General features: G+C 38.5%; 1 protein-coding gene across 3 annotated transcripts in view; it reads left to right on the top strand.

The window, feature by feature from the left end:
• The window catches only part of EXD3 (exonuclease 3'-5' domain containing 3), a 334,835-nt gene that overhangs the window by 1,357 nt on the left and 319,190 nt on the right, over nucleotides 1–14,288 (top strand). For all 3 annotated transcript variants that reach the window (XM_026073353.1, XM_026073352.1, XM_026073355.1), the window contains exon 2: nucleotides 6,992–7,059. The gene's annotated coding sequence lies outside the window, so the exon portion shown is untranslated. The remainder of the gene's footprint in view (nucleotides 1–6,991; nucleotides 7,060–14,288) is intronic.

The raw sequence follows: 14,288 nt of genomic DNA, 5'->3' as shown, positions 1-14,288 counted from the left end.
CCTTAGTAGGAACATAGAACTTTGCCTTAGTAGGAACATAGAACTTTGCCTTAGTAGGAACATAGAACTTTGCCTTAGTAGGAACATAGAACTTTTTATGTTTTGGGGAAAAATGCTGGTGAAAAACAGAGTCTTTCAAGGGTGCACAGTCAGCTCTAATTGCAGGTGTGGGTGGGAAAAAACTGTTGGGCCCAAAGGCCTCCTTAGTTTAAAAAAAACAAAAAACCCTGGGAAGCAATGATCAGGTGTAATGTATATAGGATGGAAATGGATAGTGAGTGGAAGTTACAAGTTCATAATTACAAATAATTATGTATTTTATAATTTTTACATAGTTAAAGTATTAAATTACATTACTTACATATAATTACAGATAATTGGAATGAATTCTAAGTTACCAATGCAAGTCAAAGGAACTCATGGCAGTCATGTTATAGGCAACACATTTTTTCAAATATAAGTAGGAAAAAATGCAAGATGGAACTGGTAACCCTATTAAGTGTTTATATTTTCCATGTTGCTATTAACCTTTACACAGTATCTGGGTCAGATATCCTACTGTTTTTCATGTGGTGGAGACAGAACAGTGAGTTTGTTTTTAATGAAGGAGTAAGTGTTGTCTTTTTGAACTAAAAGACTCCCATTTAAATAAATTAGTTGAAATCCCTGTCACTGGTTTTAAACACTTTAGAAAACTGGGGGAAGATGGGGTAGGATTAGAAGTACTGCATATGTTCCTGTATGTAGGAAGATGAAGTGTTCTTTAGAAAGAAAGTACAGATTTCTTAACCTGATATCAGTTGCAGGTGAAAAATAAAATGAACAAATTAAAACTTTGTATATAATTGGATACTGCAAACACAGTGAATGTTTGTAGACCTTAAGGCCAAACATATGCCGTTGAAAAAGTTGTGTGGGAGTTTTATTTTTATTTGCTCATTTTTAACAAACCTGGTGTCCTTTCTTTGGAGAGGATTACAAGATCTGGTTAAGCAAGTCAACTGTTAATACAGTTACTATTGCATACTTGAAATTTTCAGAGGAATTTGACTTAGTATGATATAACATTTTGATTAAATGAAGGTACTGTTATATAGCATTAAGGCAAAACTTAAGAATGAGCTTAGGACCAAATCTTGCATCTTAATTATTAACAGGAAGACGTAAATGAGTGGGTTATTTCTAATCGGATCTGCTACTTACCAGTTCTTTGTTCAAATACTAATATGTCTTAATGATTGACTTAAATTATAGAAAAGATAATCTATAATCTTTGCTGGTAAGGTTTACTGATGATGGATTGGGGGGATGGTCAGTGACAGAGATGTTACTGCCATAGTGTGGTTTGAGCCTCCTGGTTAAATGGTCTCAAGGATAGGAAGATTCTTAATATAGTGAAGAGGAACGTGTTAAGTCCAGAAGCCAATACTGCTACCTCTGTACAGTAGGAAACTCTTAGATAGTGACTTGTGGGATTTAGTTGCATCACAACTTAAGTGTTGTGGGAAAAGAGCTGATTTTATTTATTTAATAGAATCAAATTGAAGTTTTCATGTTTGTGTGTACAGTGTTGTTAGAACTGCTACTGGAACACAATGTCCAGTTACAGTAGCTCTTCAAGTGGGATGTGAAAATACTGGAGCGCTCGAAAGAGGCCACAAAAATGTTCTGTGTCTGGAAAACAAGGCATGGAAAAAAAAAAAAAGACTTGATCAACTCAATTTATTCAGGCACATCCAAGAGAAGAGGGTCAAGAAGTGACTCAGTCACTCTGTGGGAATCCATGCCTGTGAAAAAGTTATCTGATAGTGGAGTATTTTCAGTCTTCTCAACAAAGATATAATGAGATCCGGTAACTGGAAGTCAAAGCTACACAAAATTCTTTTAAACATGATACAATTTCCTAGCAGTGATGGAGGCTAATTATAGGGGTAGTTTACGGGAGAGGTTAAAGGCTCTGCGTTATTTGGGGCCTTTAAGCTGAAACTAGATAACATTTTACAAGAAAGGCTTAAACCTGGATATTCAGGAAGCTTACTGGTACAAGGGTGTCCCTGTGGTTTGGGGGAAGTCAGTGAGGTTAAGTAACCCTTCTGGAGATTTGTGGTTCTTAGTCTGCTTGTTCATCCTCTTTGCTTGGCTGCAGAAATAGCAGAATTTCTGTCTTGCTTAAAAGRGATATAGTTTTAAATTAAGATAACTAACTAGTCTTGTGCTTTTGGATGCTTTGCAGGGCTTAGGAAGGATTTTTTTTATTATTCTTTAGAGGAGAATTAGTCAAAGGTAGGGCATTTCTTCACTATTTTTTAAAACATCAGMGTTTAGCTGCTGAGTTGGGCAAAACAGCATGTAGTACTAGTTCAGAGAATCCCATTCCTCATTGTCAGTTTACTACATCTTCCTCATGTTAGAAGCTGGAGCCAGATATGAGGTCAGGAAGGGATTTTCACCCAGGATGGATTGTTAAGGCATTATACAAGGTTTTCATCTTCAGCAAGAGTAATCTTCATGCTAGGGCTTTCTGGGCACTTGTTTCATCTCATCAGGTTCTCATACATGGATCTTGGATCTCTGTCTCAATTTACTGTTTTGACAGAATAATAGTGCTTTCAGTTGGTAGGTTTTGTAAAAGGGTATTGGATGATGGGCTCAACTAGGGGATCTGTTGACTCACCCTGGCCTCTAACTCTGAAATTATGACTGTTAAAAAGTCTCCTGTGTTTCCATGAACAGTGTAACTAACAGTGAYTTGCTCAAGGCCACGTGTCATATTTTTGGCACAAGAATCACTGAAATCCATGAGTTGTGCCACTTTTTTCTCACTCACCTGCACTTGCTCATGCACAAGCAAGTAGAGCAGGGATAATCAGAATTTTTAGTGTGTAGAGAAGAACTGCAAAATATATTCTGGAATACAAGTCAATCTATCAAAAATCTTTTTGGAGCGTTTGAGGCAGTAATTCTATTAGAAGTAATCATAACAGATTCACCTGCACAAAATTTTGTTGACCCTTACAGTTTAGCAGTTGCAGCACACTCGGCTCTCTTTATTGTGGGAGTTGGATACGCTCATCATATGAAATTGCATTGGACCAACATGGGATGCGCAGAGCGCACAGTTCAGAGAGGCTAAACACAACATTACTTTTTGTCCCAGGAAAAGGAACATTTTGTAGCATTGGTCATTAGTATGAGCCATGGTAAATATGAATTTGCAAAGCGAAACATGTAATTTCTGTTGTGCTCCAAAGTCAGCTTGGAGAGGAGTGAAAGGGAGAAGTGAGGGATTGTTCTCAGCACTGTGGTGAGTTCTCTTTGTTAGACTATGCAAGGAAGCTCTTTTATGTTACAGCTCAGATCTTAATGCAGAGGTTGCAGATATGGGGACATAGGATGTTGTTGGGATGGGGCCAGACTTCTCAGTGGTGCCCAGTGACAGGATGAGAGGCAATGGGCACAAACTGCAACACAGGAAGTTCTAGCTGAACATGAGGAAAATCTTTTTTTAATGTGAGGGTGATAGAGCTCTGGAGCAGGTTGCCCGGAGAAGTTGCGGAGTCTCCATCCTTGGAGATATTCAGAACCAGACTAGATGTGGTCCTGGTCAACCTGCTGTAGGTGACCATGCCAGAGCAGGGGGTGTTGGACTAGATGATCTCCAGAGATCCCTTCCAACCTCAAGCGTCCTGTGATTCTGTGATACCTCTGCTTACAGTTGGTAAAAACTGTAAAAGGAGCAGGGTCTATGAGTTTGTACTCTCTGAGAACCAAAACAGTTGCTCATGTGATAAAGTAACATTAGTCCAACTTGCATTAAATACTTGCCTATGTGTGAAGTGATGTCCTCTGGAAGGAGAGGGGATGAAGGGTAGGGAGTACGCAGCAGCAATGTCCCGCTAGCAGAGCCTCTGAAGCGCAGGTCGCCTCTGAGCTATATGAGAAACAGTTTGACATTTACTGGAGTTCCTAAAGGTGCTCTTCTCTTGAACCAAGTTTCAATAATTTGATTCGAAAGCTAATTACTGAGCTTGTGTTCTATGCCAATGGCTTTAAAATAATTCATATTCTTCTGCAAGTCTCTGAGTATGCTTGATACTATACAGCCAAATAATGATAGCCTGCTCAAGCAGCTGCCTGTTCTAATTGCACACACTGGAGGGAGGGATGACAAAAAGAACCGGCAAAGTGTGTGAAAGGAGTAGAATTGACAGAAACGAGATACACTGAGCACTGAACATCTTGATGTTTCCCATTTTCATCTTTTAATTGAACTAATGTCTAGTAAATTAATGTAGTGTAGGAAGAGCTGTGGTAGAAGTTAGTGATAAAAGCTTGAAAAATTCTTGAGGGAGAGAGAAAAGCTTGAAAAATTCTTGAGGTAGAAAATGGAGGAGAGAGAGTCTGCACTGGATCAGGGAGGGCTGAAGAGAAATTCCAGTTAGATTTGTATCAGGAGAGAAGGCTGGAAAGCTGTTTTCCCAGAAAATAAGTCTGTTTCTTTTGCGATCCCACATGTGGTTTTGATGTTGCAACATGACCAAATGGCATAACTGGGGCCTGGAAGGTGAGTGTGTTGTCCAACTGTTTGAGATCAAGTAGTGTATTCTTTCCCAGCTCTGCTAATTCCCTGTTGGATGATTTTGGGCAAGTAGTGCTTTATGATCTGCAGATAAAAATCAAGCAAGAAAACTCAAGCCATATAATTAATAACTTTTGTCTCAACTTTGCCACTCACTTGGGATAACACTTTGAGCATAGTCCTTGGTGTTGGCTGTAAGTAGAATTAGGCTGGTTTGAGGGTGGACGTAATTGCTATTTTCAAATAAACTTCTATATAAGGTTGGAAAAAATCCTGTGTTATTAATTATTCCTACAGAGAAAACTCAACCATCTCTGAGTTTGTTTCATAGGTAGACCAATGAAGCTAATAAAAGATGAAGCATTTCAGAATCTGGTCATACCAGAAAAAGCTAAAACGCCTCTTCTGTCCCATCACCTATAAAACATAACAGTCCATTCACTCTCTGAGTAATATATCACACTGGCACTAAGTTGTGCATTAGCCCTACTTAAAGTTGTAATAATGGGGATTTGGAAGGAGAAGGGAGTTGCTAATAAAGAAAATGTAAACATAAATAATGGAAGAAATAAGGAAAGGAAAGAAGTTCTAATTCATGTTGTATAAACATTTAAACAGCAATGGTGCTGGAACACGTTCTGAAATGGATGTATAAAGCAAGGGTAACATTGGTGTCTTGATATAGAGCTAGGAATCGCTAGTCCTAGAGGTCTTATATGCCACTGCTAGTGATGGTAGCTTTCAAAGAAAAAGGAGTGTCAACTCCTTATTTTTATGTAGTGGTACAGAAGCCAGGTTTTCTACTTGTTACTTCAGTCTTAAACCATTGTTGAGTCTACTGACAAAACATATCTGCAGACTTCTATCAGTGTAGGTGAGATCTGTCTCCTGTTTATTTTACTAAGTGCATGTTGCTAAGCTTAACATTATGATGATTCTTGTTGTATGCTCCCAAGGTGGAGCGAGAAGAGGCTGGTGTTTAAATATGTTCCTTCCCTTTTTGTTGCTTCTCCAGTTGCGCCAAGAGTATATACGGATTTCAAGTTAAGTCTAAGTGTGTGGCTACTGTCATTTTTAGATGGTTCTTTTCTGATTAAAATAATGCTTCATTTTTTTCTGTTTCAGGATTCGCTATACCCTTACAATGCAATTTATTTTTGGTTGTTGCTGATGCTTCCTTCAAAAAGCAGAATACTTTACAGTACAAGGAGTTACCCTGATAGCTATGCGTGTAGCTGTGCTATTTAGTTGCTAGGATGCACTGTATCCTTCATTGGATTTCACTATTTTAAACCTTTGTCATGTGTGAATTGCCTCTTCTCGGTTAATAACTGTATTCATTATCATACTTAAAAAAAAAAAAAAAAATCACAGGGATGTGATTTTTCTGGTACCAGCCATTATAGCTTAGGTTGCAAAATATTTTAACTTTCAATTCTTGCTTTTACTTGATCTTACATTTTTCTAAAATCTTCTTTCTGTACTGAAACTTTCTGTTGTATGGTTCTGAAGGCACTTGATTATTATTTTTGAATCTGATGCAGTTTCATTGACTTGTTCAGGTTATGTGTTCACAAAAAAAATCCCTTTTTAAAAACATCCAGGACACTGTCTATCTACTGCTGATCTTTTTAATGTCAAACTCTGCCTGAACCTCCTCGAGGAATAAGTTGTTATGTCAGGGAAAAAAAGTTGGCTGGAAAATAACAGTACTTGGAGGAATGTTTGAAAATGTGGGAGAAAGCACAGGAAGAACTTTGCACTGCTTGGGAAACATTTGCTGTATAAAATTGATCCACATGGGTTTTCTTAGATTATACAATTGTCTGTACATTTTTGGAAAGTATTCCTTGGGGACTGAAATCTCATACCCTTACAAAAGAAGGGAAATTGGTTTAGCTTTTTGAAATAGGGAGTGCAATTTTGCTTTTAATGATAAATAGCTGCAGTTCCAGAATTCAAAGCAGGTTTTTAGTAGGCAAGTAGTTGAAAACTTCATTGTTTTTTGGTTTTGTAAGCAATTGTTGCTAATAGTCTATTCAGATGAATGGGAGTGGAGATTTCCTGATGTTCTGTTTGTCAAAATGGCTAATCTGTGGAATAGGACAATGGTTCTATTAAGAATGTTTTATAATGTCTTTGTATTGTTTTTGTTAGTCTTTTGTGACTCTTAGTCATGTGATCTTTACAGTAAAGATGTTTAGCAAGAAGTAAAAATGTTGGTAAGTATGTAAGGTCTCAGTTCAAGAAAACATTTAAGTGTTTACTTGAATCCACGTCTTTCCAAGATGACACTTAAATAGGTGCTTAAGTGCTTACTTAAATTAAGATTGCTTCAGTGGAACTTAGGTGTTGTGTTGGTAAGCGAACAAAAAGCTGTAGATGTTAACAGGCCTGTTTGATTCCTTGCAGATCGGTGATCACAGGGGAATTGCCCAGACATCATTCTGCAAATAATACGTTCACATCCTCCTTTGGGGGTAAGTTTGCTGCCTCTGGACCTGAGTCTGTTTAAAAGTGTAGTTTGACAATAGGGGGGCAGTACACTTTTAAGGAGTTCCTGCCCCTTTCTATAGTCTCTGTCTTGTCTGGGCTTTTAGAAACTTTTTTTTTAAAATTTTGGTCACTTGTTTGATCTCTTTCACCGTATGCCTGTAGTCTGGGTGTTTGGGGGACAACTGAACAGGGTGCCTTGGTGCAAAACGGGTGGGAGGGAGAGGGCAGCAACTGCTTAGGCTGGCATCACTTCTCAGACCCCCACACTGAGAAGCTTTAGCCTCAGTGGATATTTGTAGGTAGATCAATAAGTGGAACAGTGTTATTTTGACAATTTGACATCATGATCATTAAAACTGGTTTCTGTTCTGAGAAACAATATCAGTTTTTCCATATGAACTTTCTCTGAAAGTGATACAACTGTATTGTGTTTGTAGGATATTTTATTAGTGTATTGTGCTTTTGTAGATAGGTGAAAGTGAACTTGACCATAGAGCAAGTACCGGTTGTACAAACTTGTAGCAGATACTGTTTCATCATTGTACTTTGTGTGACCACTCTTAAAAGAAGGCATCCCATCAAAGCATTATTTTTATGCTACAGCAATGTATTAGCAAATAGACTTATGAGGATTTCACTTTGATTTGTGAACTTCATTTGTGTTTTTTACTTGTTTTTTAAAGGCTGATTTAACTACATCCCACATGGAAAAGTTACCCTGCAGTTTTCTACAGATATGATAAATTGCAAAGAACTCAGTTTATCTTGGAACAGTAGCACTGGGTTAATGGCTTAGGGACCTGAGCTTTGTTTTGCATGTCAGATTCTCTAACCCATTTTTTTCCTCATCTGGTTCACTATTGTTTCTTCTTTCAGCATAGGAGAACTGTGTCTTCTCCCATCTTTCTCTTTAGTACCACTGCCTACCAAGATATGTACCAATGAGGGTCTGCATAATATAAGGAAATCCAAAGCATCTGTGTAGGAACATTTGCCATTTAGTTTATATGATATGTTTTTCCCATTTGTTCAAATGCAAACAAAGTGTGGCATTTAATGAGAAGTGTCTGGAAAGTCTCATTTCATTTTCTTCTAGTCTCTCTTGTACGCATTGTGAAATGAAACTGGCTTCGTTAGAGGGCACTCTTTAATAACATGTAGTGAGACTGCTCTTTTGGACAGTGTTCACCACATCCTGTTCAAAGGGGAAAAAAAAAGTACTGATGGAAATCTAGTTATTAATTTGCTGCTCCAGAGTAGAAAGTCTAAAGCCTGAGACAGTGAAGTATATAGCGTAATCTGTTTTAGGATGCTAGCAGCAGACAAGATTGACTATAATGTGGGCTGATCTAATGCTTGTGTTGTATATGGAAGATAGCAGCAATCTATTAGATAATTCACCATACTTTTCCAACTGTGGAATAATTTGTTTAAATAACCTGCTTTTCATGGCCTTTACCCCATCAACCACCTTGATTCTAGATGTGTGCTCGTTTGGGAACTGTTTTTTTTTGTATGGCTACCATCATATTCTTAAAAATCCTTCAGAAACGATAAGTTGCTTCAGAAGACTTCAGAAACTCTTGGATTTCAATTCCAGCCCTTACATCAGTTCCTTCTGTGCCTTTGACAAATTGCTTTATTGTGTGTTCTTTCACTTTCCTTGTGAAAAAGCATAATGATTTTTACCTTGGGAGAATTAAGCAATATATGTAAGTGTGCTTTGAAATCTGAAGTGTGTTAGAATTTGTGAAATATATTTAATATATTGAACAAAACAGGAGTCAGGGAAGTCAGATTTAAAACCATGATTATTGCTCAACTTCTTTGGTGCTTTTTTTATTTGGGCAAGATTATAGAGCCAGGTCATTTGCATTATTTTTGAATTTTCTTGATGTTTGTTTTTTTGTCTAGAGAAGCATTCTTTATATACAGGAGTCAGATTGTCTGTAAACATAATTTTAACTTTTTCTAAAACATACCTTGTTTTGCCTTTAAAAAAGCATGCCAAACTGGTGTAACTTGACACATTTTTCTGAGCAATTAACACTGAATCATACCCATGCTGGATAGGCTTGGCTAAACTGAAGGGCATGTTTCCTGTACTGGAACTATGCCTATGTAGCATAAAGCTCAGTTTCAATATTTTGCTTTGCTTAGCCTTTAAATTTCCATTTCTGTTTTAGCATTTCTACTAGTAGCTGAATTCTGTGTAGCCACTTGTCAGTGGTGGTCATGTGCTTTTCAAAGATGAGAAAAGAGGTATTAAGTAGGGATATGGCTTGCTTAAGGTCACAGAATCAGGCAGTAACAGATCTATGAACAGAAACCAGTTCTCTGGTTGCCTGACCATGTTCTCCTTCCTGGAAAATATTCCATCCAGCTGAGACTGGCAGTCGTTTCTAGCAAAGTTTAGCTTCGTATCTCTGAGAGGTGACAGCTTTATCATCTGTGGCTTATGGATGGTGACACTGACAAACGGAGTTTATCAAACCAGATTCTGTGCTATAGCCAGAATTTCATTTTTTTGCTTGGTATCTTAAAGAACTATGTAGTGCTTCTATGAACTCCTAATGGCCACAAGGGACCAAAATTAAAACAGAATAAGAAAAATGCGGTGCTTATGCCATCTTTTTCTTCTCCTAGCTTGTGTCTCCTTTTGCATCTTCCCTTTCTCTTCTACCAGCAGAGCTTGTCAGCCTTGTCAGCAAAGGGTGGTTCCTTGGGTAAGGAAGGAAGGAAGACTGAGATGTTCCTGCCCTGGAGTCCTTCTGTGTCCATCCCAGTAAGAGGGTACATGAGGAGGTAGGTAGCAGGAGCTCAGCTGAGACATGATACCATGTGGATAGCTGCTGAGCTGTGGGGAGAAGCACTCTGGAGTGCCTCCAGCAGACTATAAGGCAGTTGATTGGCATGAGGTGAGCAGCAGAAGCATGCTTTCCCTTTCAGTAAGGTCTTGGCTAGGTATCTTTGCAAAATAATTTTTTGTTTGTTTTGTCTTTTCCCCTCTTTGGGACAGGGTTTAAGAAGCTTGTAAATCCCAAGTTGCTTTAAAGATCTGATCTTCTGCACTTACTGAGCTTTGGTCTAGTGGTAGCCGCCTTCTGTGGAGGACAAAATGTTAAATGTATATTGAAGTGGTGAATCCTACCTTTTTAGAGGTGAGAACTGCCCTTTAAGTTTGGGGCTTGGCCTCCATGTATGCTGGCAAGGAAATGTGACTGATGTACCTAGTGTGTGGTCAGTCACAGGCAACTTAAGAGGCATGCTTCCGGTGCTATCTTTACACCATACATCAACACAAGAGCTCAAGTCTATAAGAACTGGGCTAAATGCAGGCACCATAGTCTGTACGCTTTCAATCTCATACCACCTCGTGTGGGTGGCAACAACAGCTTCTCTGGGGCGAAGTCAGCAGACTAGACCAGATCCATGAGCTGTTGTGTGGCCCGCCTGGATTGTTTCAGTGAGCTTAAGCTATGGCAGAATGCAAGGCAGGTTGGTCAGGGATGGTGTCGGTATAGTTACATCAGCTCTTGTTTCTGAGGAAAGTTTTATTTTCCTTACTGGCAAATGGAATTTAAGGTAGAAATGGTAGAAAAAAAACCCAGCATGCCTAAAGCATTTTCATCTGTGGGGCTAGAGATTATATTTTTAAGGGTTTTGAAGAGCTCATCCCTTGTGATTTCTGTAAGTGATATTAGGAGTGACATTTTTAATGACAGAAGGTTCAGCTAAAATCTTCACCCCCTCAGTGTTATACTCAGCTCATATGTTGATGCCCTGTCATGTGCTTTACCACGCGGAATGTTTGGGTGTTCTAAAAAAAATAATAATCTTGCAGCAAGTGACATCTACAGAAAGTGCTGATAAGGAGCTCCATTATGCTTTTATGCAATACTTTTTTCCAGTGCTGAGTAGCATCTCCTACAAATATTTTCGCACAGAACATTTATATGGAACTGAAAGTTTATTTTTTTGACAATTTACATTTTGGTTTTCATCATTCTTTGAAGACTATTTGGAGTTGTGTGGTGATGTGTTCCCATTGGTTAGCCAATGCCATCTTCATGGCATGATGTATTAAATGTCATTAATGGATGCTAGTCTCATCCTTGCTTTAGCTCTGTAATCAGTTCCAGGTACCATCTGATTTTTATTAAAAAAGACTGCTGCAGTTCTCGGTCTTGCAGTTATTATCAGCGTTGTGCTTCAAATGTTCTGCCAAGTCYTTGTTTTTCAATGTGTATCAGCAACGGCCTGTCCTTTTGGGATCTGGAGAACAAATGCATAATTTTTGGCAGTATTTTGGGGGCTGGAGTTGTGGTTGTAGTTTCTTGAGCACCTCTCTGTTGTTAGCCTGCCTCAGGATTGAGATTCTGATATGACAGGCTTTTCCGTTGGTTTCAGACATTGCAGGCCAAGTTGCTGTCTGGTGGGTAGCAACGACTGAAGAGTACTTTCTGCTTAAATAAGTGTGAAAAAGACTCTACTAGTAGAAGTTAGGGAAAGGAGTAGAACATGCACTTGTAAAAACACAGGCGAGGAATTTAATAGGGGAAAGCATAAGTTTAGACCAGTCCTCTGCCTAATGCAATAATGCAAATGGAGTAAGCAACTCTTTTCAGTAGGAGCAGCTTAGCTAAGAGCCCAGTGGTTCTGGCTGGCTGACTTGGAGTAGATCTAAGTGCCAAAAAGTAAGTGTTTTTAAGCAAATGCAAAACTTTGGGGATATACTTAAAACAAAAGAAAACAGAACAAAACTGAAGAGATCCTTTTATGTACAGTATCCAGAGTAATTTTAAAGTGCTCTTATTCTGTGCCTAAATAATGGTTGGTTCAGCCAAACAGAAATCTTTCCTATTGATATATTATACTAGTTTAGATATAAGCCCTCTGTGCAGAACTGTCAGTTTAATAGAACAGCTTTCTTTCTCCTTTTAGATTTAATCCACATGTTGTATCAACAGAGCCTTTGTCTTTGCTCAGTTATGAGTTATCCTTAAAAAAAAAAAAGCAAAAAAGCAAAAACACATGTTTTTTTTAATAACCCTATTACAGAAGAGCATAGAATGACATACAGAGAGGTGGCCATCAAACAGTGACTCTGTGCAGGTAACTTCAAAGTGGTRCTGTAAATGAAAGAGTGAAAAATGGCCCTTTCGCCTCTCCCCTTCCTAATGACTGGAAAGCCCAACAGTGACAGGAGGAGGCAGCATTATCTTTAGCTAGGGTTTCCAAGGTTTTCTTCCCAGCTTGTGCAGTGATGCTAAATGTACTCTTTTTACTTAACGCTAATTTCCTTCCTTTTTTTAAAGGAGGCCTTTTCCAGAGGTGTATGTAATTCACATTTCCTGCCTGCCTGCCACCCTCCCCTGCAGAGAAGGAGTTCTTTCTTGGACCTCTCCTGTTTTCCAAATGGAGGAGAATTATTCTCAGTAAACTGAATTTGGCATTATTTCTATACTTGTTTTGTATGAAAACATTTATTTGAGTAGCAAGGCTCACTTGATATCTATATGAGGGTTCATAACTGAATGTTAGAGCTGTTCAATAAAGCAGTTCACTTAAATCATTTGATTATAACCTTTACCTGGCTCTTTTTACCCAGCTAATTCCTGTAGCATCATGAATTGGTTCTGAAGGCGTACTTCTGTCCATCCTAAACTGGCAGCCTGGTGGGCTGCATGCAGTCAAAGGCAGAACACTTATAATATCTGTCTCTTTGGTGCTAGTTTCAGTTTGTATTGAACTGCTGGCAGCTATCACAGTCTCCCTTAATTCTCCTTCTGATGTCAGCACAGCAGATCTCAYCTCAAGTGTCAATATAATTATTTACAGTGATGTGAAAAGAAGAAAATACTGTGTTTTCAGCYAGAAGAAATTTGTCTAGCATTTTAAAAAAGGTGGCATGATTCTATCCTACATATAAAGGCTATGGAATAGAGCAAAGAAAAGATCTACCTTAGAAGCTTGGCAGTCAGTGATAGGAAAAGTAAGTTTTTTCCTTGCTGCCTGAACCAGATAGCAGGCCTGGCAGTGGAAGGAATGGTCTTGCTATATCAGACAGGTCCCTTGGTGGAAAGCTCTTGAAAGAACACAAAATCTATAGCAGTGTGTGTGCAGACTTTATGAACTGGCAGGCATCCTTCAGCAGAAAAACTGGTCAGGGATTGTCAGGACGATTAAGCCAGAGGATGGTTAGAGCCTGTGCTAAAAGAAGCAGACTGTTCATCTCTAAGGCAAGTTAGATACTATCAGAACCTCTGCGTGTTAACTCTGCAAATTTTTCTTGCGTAAAAAGAAAAAACCCAACCCTTTGAACATGGCTGTGGAATGCAGACGTACTGGGGATTTTGTTTGTTTTCCTGCAGCCTGGCCWTTTGTCGCTGCCTGCGTTTCTTTCTTAGGAGGGCTGAGCATACCTTTCCAACATAAAATAAAACATGGAACTTGGGAGAATTATACTGCTTAAGCTCTCTGACTGTGTCCTGTCCTTAAATCTCCTTTCTACCAGGTTAAGTTTTCCAAACCTTCATAATGATGAATGTTCAAATCAGATTTGTTTTTTCTTCAGATGACTGCTATTCTTAATGGCTGCTGTAGCAGCAATTACTTTTTTTCGAAACATCTTAGAATTTGAATCTTCCCAGAGCAGTAGTAAATGAAAGGGGCATTCCACTAGTATGAACAATTTCTTTATTTGTGGTTTTTGCAGAGTATTGCACTATGTTGTGCTTTTATCTAACATATTCTTGGGCAACCATATCCAACTTTGTAGTTGGCCTTGCTTTGAACAGGGCATTGGACTGGAGACCTCCAGAAGTCCTTTCCAAACTGACTTATCTGTCTCTGTATTCTGATCGAGTTCTGGCTAAGATGCTTCTTTTGGCTTCATTTAGATCTTCTTTCATGCTCAACAGCTTTCATCATGTTCCCATCATAAGCAGTTCTTTAAACTGAAGTGATGTGTAAACATCAGGAAAAGTTTCTAAACTGTAAAATGAATTTCTCTCCTTCATAGTTTAGGCTATTTTTTATGTTGCTGTATTCAGATGATATGAATAATCCATTTTCTTTTGCAGCTATTTATTGTGAGATGATTGCTTTATGCTGCACCTTAGTTTAAAAATACCTGTGCCTTAGTTAAGAGAAAAAAAAAATTAGTTTCTAAAAGCTAATGTGTCTTGCTCTTAGGTCAGCTTTGCTCCTT

This window comes from Apteryx rowi, unplaced genomic scaffold (assembly GCF_003343035.1).
Source record: "Apteryx rowi isolate R43461 unplaced genomic scaffold, aptRow1 scaffold_367, whole genome shotgun sequence".
Lineage (NCBI taxonomy): Eukaryota > Metazoa > Chordata > Aves > Apterygiformes > Apterygidae > Apteryx > Apteryx rowi.
The sequence above is the reverse complement of the archived record's forward strand: the minus strand, read 5'-3'. Positions and strand labels throughout refer to the sequence as shown.